Source organism: Triticum urartu, chromosome 5A (assembly GCF_056163025.1).
Source record: "Triticum urartu cultivar PI428250 chromosome 5A, HENAU_Tu73, whole genome shotgun sequence".
NCBI classification, from domain to species: Eukaryota; Viridiplantae; Streptophyta; class Magnoliopsida; order Poales; family Poaceae; genus Triticum; species Triticum urartu.
The window spans coordinates 635,300,104-635,308,304 of record NC_141877.1 but is presented as its reverse complement, the minus strand read 5'-3'; positions in this window follow the sequence as shown (position 1 = coordinate 635,308,304).

Below are 8,201 nucleotides of genomic sequence, written 5' to 3'. Positions count from 1 at the left end.
CTCCCTTGTGCGGTTTTTTGTGACGACACGGATATCTGTGGGCTCCCCGAGTGTATATATATCATCCCTTTGACCGATAATGAGGGGTATGTGTTGGCCATGAATGGATTCCTCCTAGTTCATGTTAGGGCCGGTCACCGTCAAATGTCGGTCAACCAAAGCTCGAGATCATGCGTTGTTAGGATTCACTCCTAGATGCTCGGATTGCTGGGTTTGACCTACATCAAACCCTGCGTACGTATCTCATCCTTAACTACCTTGCCTTCATGGTTGTTATCTGTATCGAGAGGTAGGCACCACATCTAAATTGTACATTATTCTATATTGAAAACACACACCACCCCTTCCCAACGTACACGATTTTGGGCCGCATGCAAGAGGTGCTGGTTTTGTGGTCCCTCTCATGCGATGTTTATGATGGTTCAATCTATTGGCTCAAGCGGTTTATCGACAACAACAACTGTCATTTGACCAAACGAAAGATTCATTGGTCTGTCTTATGGTAGGTCATGGTGACATGCATGTATGACCAAAGTATCGATCATTACGTGTATCCGCTCCGCTGACACAAAGTGGGAGGTGGTGGGCCAAGCATCCTAGCTAGGTACGACATTATGTCATTATATATATCCTAGCTAGGTGGTTGTTAAGGTGCTTTCGGGTTTGCGAGGCAGGTGCCACCAAAGTTATGCATTGTGTATTTAAATTTTTAAACATCCCCAATATTTGTACATATGTTTGGCCACTTCCCAGGTGGTTCTTGACTTCTGGCCCCTCTCATCGATCTTCAATGACGTGCCCAACCATGGGTCCGCGGGGTCAGAGTTGTGCATTGGAATTTTGAACATCACATACCACCCTTTTTACTCATATATATTTGGACCACATGCTAGTGTGGCTGTCTTTTGACCCTCCCTAACGTTATTTTTTGTTGCAAAGACTCTGATGATCCTCAACGGACATGGGGTATAATATCTAAACCGTGTACGATACAAGTACGATGTGAATCACCACGACCGCGCAAGCGCGAGAAAATTAAGGTGGAGGTACTGGCTCAATTGTGTGTGATGCAAGTGCATTGAAATCACCACGACCGCGCAAGCGCTAGAAAAGGTGGAGGTATTGACTCAACCGTGTGCGATGCAAGTGCGCTGAAATCACCACGACCGCGCAAGCGCGAGCAAAGAGTGGAGTTACTGGCTTAACCGTGTGCGATGCAAGTGCGCTGTAAAACCACCACCTGTGGAAGCTAAAGGCGGGTAAGTTTATTTGGAAATTAGGACGAACCGTGTGTGATAGACCAGCTAGCTAGAAATATAAAAAACAAACTACCCGCCTTGAGCGTTGCAAAAATCGGCGGATCCGCGCCATTTTTCCTTATTATCATACACGCATATTGTTATTGGACCGTGCGCGATCTTGGGCACTCCCATCCCGCATCAATTCCTTTACCCAAATTTTAGTAGCCGTCGTACTTCAACCGTCACCCACACTCCTCCAACACCGAACTTATAGTAAAATTTTAGCAGCCGAGTCATTTGAACCATCGCCCTCCCTTGTCCATCACCATCTCCACCCACCATTACTAAAATTTCCAGTAGCCGCGGCGTATCCTCAAACACCACCCCCCTCCATAGTCCCCCACCTGCCCCCTCCTCCCCTTCGAACCCTAGCTCGCGGCCGTGGCCGCCGCCGCCGCCAACCCTGCCGGTCTGTTGTTCCTCCTAGCTTAGATAATAAAGTTCAGGTTATCCAGCGATTCCCATACTGTCGCCCCACTCCCCTGAGTTTTTAGATGAGGCCTGCGGTGTCCCTCCCCGCCAGATCCACATCCCCTGCTCCAGAATGTCGCAGCCTAAGCTTGACCATGTATCCCGGGGAGCCCGACGAGCGTTCAGCCAAAAAGAGGTTTATCATGGCCTCTCCGGCGGACGTTGGCGAGGTGGCTGCCGTTCGCCCCGACCTGTCGATCCCGGAGCAACACGTCGGCACGGAAGCCGGCAAAGACGTTGACTACCTTGCCATGCTGAAGGCTTCATGTCAGCGGGCAAGCGTATTATTGTATCTCAGGAAAGCTGGCTACGACATCAAGCTCGTCCACACCGACGGCTTCACGTGGGCCATGTCACAGGTTAAGAGGTCCATCCCCAACCCCTCTAGTTCAACTGCCGCCGATGTCTTCGACGGCCCTACCGCTGATCTCCTCCGCCAAGCGGTCAAGGATTTGTGAGCTTTATACGCCATCGAGCCCATTTTGTCACTTCTGAAGGACACGTTCTACGGCGGCGGCTTGGGATCCTCAATTTCCAAGTCAGATCTCATCGACCACGACCACGAGGAGGGCATCCACGAAGGTTCTTCCAAGGTGAAACAACCCATCTGTGACATCAGAGAGCGCACCATGGGTCTGTGCTCTTCCAACTGGAAGGATCCCGTCCATGAAATGTGAGGCAACATTCTATCAGCAAATATTACCTTTTAAAGCTTGCCAACCCATACCCTTTGTTGTAGTAGCATTTGTCGTGTGGTGCTTTAACTATGACGTGTTTAACCATTTCAGTTATGCAAAAATGTATTGTTCAATAGGTCTATGTGATGTTTAAGTATGAATTGTCCACTTTAGTTTCACGAATGGCTATATTTGGTTGTTTATAGTGAGTAGATGCCTTGTTTATCTGTATTTGGTTGTTAGGTTGGTAGGAGTGAGCATTTTCTCAGTTACCGAGCAGATGCCTTGTTTATCTGTATTTGGTTCTTAGTTTGGTTGCAGTGAGTATTTGTCTAGTTATCAAGCAGATGCCTTGTTTATCTGTATTTGGTTGTTAGGTTGCTTTTTTAGCATTTCTCCAGTTATCAAGCAGATGCCTTGTTTATCTGTATTTTGTTGTTAGGTTGCTTTTTTTTAGCATTTCTCGAGTTATCAAGCAGATGCCTTGTTTATCTTTATCTGCTTGTTAGGTTGGTTGCAGTGAGCATTTGTCCAATTTTCAAGCATATGCCTTGTTTATCTGTATTTTCTTGTTAGGTTGGTTGCGGTGAGACTCTGTCCAGTTTTCAATGGCTATATTTGGTTGTTATACTGGTCATTTATGCCTTGTTTATTTCAGTCATTCACAACGTGTGGTTCATTATGTGCAAGTCGGAAATGTGCCGCTCGACTACATCAATACCAGTTTGAATGGCTATATTTGGTTCCAGTTATTCCTGGTGTAGTTAACACATGCCCTTTATTTTCAGTTTTACACATTTATCCAGTGTGATGTTTAAGCATTACTTACATTCTATTCATTATCAACAATACCATTTTGAATTGCAATATTTGATGGCTGTTAAGCCTGCTGTCGGTAACATTGCCTTCCATTTTATACCTGCTTTAACAGCATGCTGAAATCAACACATTCAAGCTATCATTTGGAGATGATGTTGTTTACCTTTGCCGAGGTTAGCTTCATCTCGGCTCTTACTCCCCCTGTCGTTGCATAATGTAGTGCATATAGATCTAGGCCTGGACACTAGTTAGCTTCTAATATTGACTTGTTGCTTGTAGGTACATATGCCCTTGGCAAGGATCCACGCATCAACCCTTTTTGCGTATGGGGCAATGAGATATTGATGAACAAGCATCAAGTGAGGAAACTGATAAGGATTATTAGCAAAAGGATATGAATGGTGGCAATAAAATTATTTTTTATGCTCTATCCAACACAACAGTGAGCTGTAGGATGATAACTACAAACTCTGCAACCTTCTCTTTTTACTGCCCATAATAAGTTGTTAGACAATAATGTCTGAATCTTTTTCGTTCCCTGTGGTTCCTGAAGCAGTTCACTCAAGATTACCTCGCAAAGTACATCATTGGACACGCAATGAAGGTTAAAGTATTTCATCCAGACTATAATGAGCATCGAGAAGTCCTAATGATGACAGTGAAGGATGGACGGGCAGCCATCACAAGGGGTTGGGCTAGAGTTATGCGCGCCTTACGCATGGAGGAGGGCACAATATGGGCATTCCGCTTCACCTTCTCCAGCAACCAGAATGTCTTTCGCCTCTCCATTTACAGTCTTTAGTACAATTGTAGTTCATCATTCTTTACTTGGTGCTTCTGTAGTTCTTCAGTATATGTACCTATGCATTAAATTATGGATTCGTGGTTGAACCTATATTTGTAATAAACATGGTTGGATATGAAATAAGTGATTGCCTACTTTCAAATTCATAACATGTGATTTTTAAATTAGGGATTAATTGGATTAATTATGGATTAAATAGGGATTACACTGCACACGGTTTGCGAAAGCGAAACGTCTGCGATATATGTGGAGATCAGAAACGTTTCTCGGATCCACTACGTGTGCGATCAATCTCCACTGCACACACGACTTTCTCTTGAAAATAGTTTGTGTTAGGCCACCTTGCGCAAACGTTTATCACATAAAAAGTCTGTGTGATGGACAGCCTTTGCCACACAATTTCTTTCTACGCACCGTGTGTGATGCATTCAATAACACAAACGATAAAATTATTAATACTGTGTGCAATGGCAACGCTATCACAAACGATTTAACGGGAAAAATTGTGTGTGATGTACCTATGAACAGAAACGTTTTCCTTGGAGCGACTGTGCGGGATGTACATACGAATGAAAACGTTTAGCGGGGACTGACTGTGTGGGATGTACTTGCGACCGGAAACAATTTCACCTTATAATTATATTTTTTTAGCTGTACTATACGTATTTCCGTATTTGCACTGGTAGAAAAAGGGCCTGTTATCCCAGTTCGTAAGGGCCTTTTGTCCCGGTTCTGGAACCGGGACTAAAGGGTCGGTACTAATGCCCTGTCCCTTTAGTCCCGGTTCAATCCAGAACCGGGACAGATGGGCCTCCACGTGGCCTGTGCGCGGAGCCCAGGCAGGAGACCCTTTGGTCCCGGTTGGTGGCACCAACCGGGACCAATAGGCATCCACGCGTCAGCATTTCTGTGGCTGGGGTTTTTGTTTTTTTGAAGGGGGGGGGTTGGGGGTTTTGGGGGGTTAATTTAGGTGTTTCATATATTGTGTTAGCTAGCTATAATTAATAGAGAGAAGTGTCCTCTCTTATGTCCGTGCTTGGTCGACGCTACGTACTATACATACGTATAGAGAGGACTAGACACGCTAGCTAGCTAGTAAGCAAACGAAGGAAAGAGAAGATCGTCATGAACATATATGCATACAGAGAGAAGTGATATCGACCACCTCTCCTTCTCCGAGAGATTGGTCGAACAACAAGTTCTCGTATATCTATCCGACACTACCGGCTACATATATACAATAATTATCTCTTACAAATATAATCATACGGACTCAGGGTCCACATAGTATTCTCCGTCTTCAGCGATCACGTGGTCAAGAAAGAATGCCGCCAATTCCTCTTGAATTGCTCGCATGCGAGCTGGTGCTAGGAGTTCATCCCGCTTCCGAAACATCTAATTTAAAGAAGGGGTCAATACATATATATATGAATGAATGAAACTCAACACAAATGATGGTAATAAAATAAAATTGTGAATGTTGTTATTTACGTACTTCATATTGTTCGTCAGTGTAGCCCCGCTCACAGGTCGTGTGGCGGATGCACTCGCAAACGTAGTATCCACAGAAATCATTCCCTTGTTCCTGCCACAACCACTTTACAAGAAATAGAGGTCAATCAAACTGATAAGCAAGAATGCCAAATGGTATTGATGAAACTAGCGCTTGAATCACTAGTAGATGCGTGGAACATGCTACTATAGTACTTACTTTCGGGTGTCTAAATTGCAGCTCCTTCGACAGTCCCGAAGCTTTTCTGGTGAATTTTCTCCAAACCCTGCCAGACAAAGAAAACAATTACTTGATATATCAGGAAATGAACAAAGTTGCTGATATGGTGGATAATGATCGATTTAACTTACTTCTCGAGTATTTGAGTCATGTCTACATAGTCCTGGGGATATTTTTGTCTTGAGTCTAAGACGGTTACTAGTCCCTGCTCAAGCTTAATCTCTAGGAGAATATAGTGGAAACTGCACACGCATGCAGAACTCATCAATTACATTACTATAACCTTGACTAATATATAAGGGAAACCGAATATGCACAAGACAGTAACACTCACTTGAAGTTGTAAGGAAAGAGTATTATATCTTTGTTTTCATTTATTACCAACAATCGTAGCAAGTTGGCCTCGGTAGCTGCGGCATGAAATTTAACCTGAGTTGCATCTATGAGATATGTGTTAATGAACCCAATATCACCGACTTGTCTTTTCTTCAATTCGGCGATCTTCAATCTGCATAATATAGTGAGGATGATTATAAATACATGCAATGAAAGAGCTGAGCTATATAGAGAGACTTAATGACAGAAGTAGTACTACTTACAGACAGTAGCAGGCGACTGTTGTTTTATCGAGGGCCAATTGATTGAAAAACTGAAAGAACTCCTCAAATGGAACATGCAACAGTTCAATTCCAACGAGGTCATGCTCCTTTTTAACTTTCACATACAAAGTACTCCTCCCCCCAGAGTCTCTGCAGATTTTCAAGTACCAATTATGCAATCTTCGCATCATCGTTGATAGAGATCTTTCATCTTTGACGAGAGGCTTCCCGTACTCGTATCTTTGTATATGCACCTCCATGGGTTCATAATGTACATCGTCGGGCAGGTAATCGGCAAGATTGCTATAACCGGGCACCATCCTCGGATCATTAGCGACGTTGTCGCTAGGCACCTTGAGCGGGGGGCACGATTGCTTCGCTTGTTCGCCGAGCTGGGAAATTTGTGTCCCAGCTCGTTGTTCTTTCAGCCTTTGATCACTGACAGTACTTCCTGACCGCTCCGCTTCGGCAAATTCCTTTCCAATAATGCGCTCATAGTTTCCTTTCGGCGGAGACTTGGGTGGTTTTGTCAGGGCAGCTAGAGTGCGCTTCGCTTTCACCGGATCTACCTTCTCCTCTGGAAGTGGATGTGTTGGGGATATTACTACTGGGCGTAAACCGGCCTATCTGGACCGGGTTAACTTCATCAGTAGTTAAGTATGTAAAAGCCCAAGAAGACAGATGAGGGCTCAAGGCCCATGGCCGGTTCAAGGCCTGTAGCCGTAAACCGGCATTAGTAGTTAACTTGTATTGTAAGTTAGGAATAAGCAGAGACCAAACCGGACAAATCTATGAGCCGGTATTGGGACTCTGTAAGCCGACAGGAGTCACCCGTGTATATAAGGGGACGACCTGGCGGCGGTTCAAGGACAACAGACAACAACTCGAGACATAGGCGAAGCTTGTTTGCTCCCTAGTCATCGAAACCCCATCAATTCCATCACAACTAGACGTAGGCTTTTACCTTCATTGAAGGGGCTGAACTAGTATAAACTCTGTTGCGTCCCTGTGTCCGGTTTAACCCCTTCAAGCTAACCCGTAGCGATGGCTCCACGACTAAGTCCTTTTTCTAGGACATCTGCCGTGACAAAACCACGACAGTTGGCGCCCACTGTGGGGCTATCGCATGATGGTTTCCGGTTCTTGGAGGGCCACTTTGAAGAACTCGAGGGCTACGCTGTAGGCCGGATGACTAAGAGTCGTCGCGGCAAGCTCTATATCGACGATGCAGGCTGGGGCCCCGAGGCCGGCTTAATTGAGTACGAGTACCGGGTCCCCTTTGGTGGCATTCACGTTTTCATTGGCAAGATCGGTGAACCGGGCCCTGAGCTGGACATCTGCACCGACCTCGTCGAGACGGCTCAGCGTGCGCGATCCTCCCGGGTTAAACCGGCCATGAAGCGTGCCTTCGTGGGAGTCATCCATGGAGGAAGTTATGAGGATGGATCGGAATCTTGCGGCGATACCGTCGTTTGTTCCGATGACGAGTCATCGACCGGAGAAACTGAATCTCTTTATCACCTACAAGACGGCCGGATTGGGGGTCGTTCCGATGGCGACAGTATTCCGGACCCCTCTGATCTGCCCAACCGGGTTGGGATATTCATGACTGGCACACAAGCAGCACTTCATTCTTCGACCGCTGCAGCAACGACCTCCGGTTCAGCAGCGGCGACGGCTGCCGGGGCAGGAGGCCCTGTGCACCCGCCGGCTCAAGTTCTATCAGAGCTATTTGATGCATTGGCTGTGCTTATGGCGGAGGCTAATCCGGCGGATCAGGGCGTTCACAACGCTGAG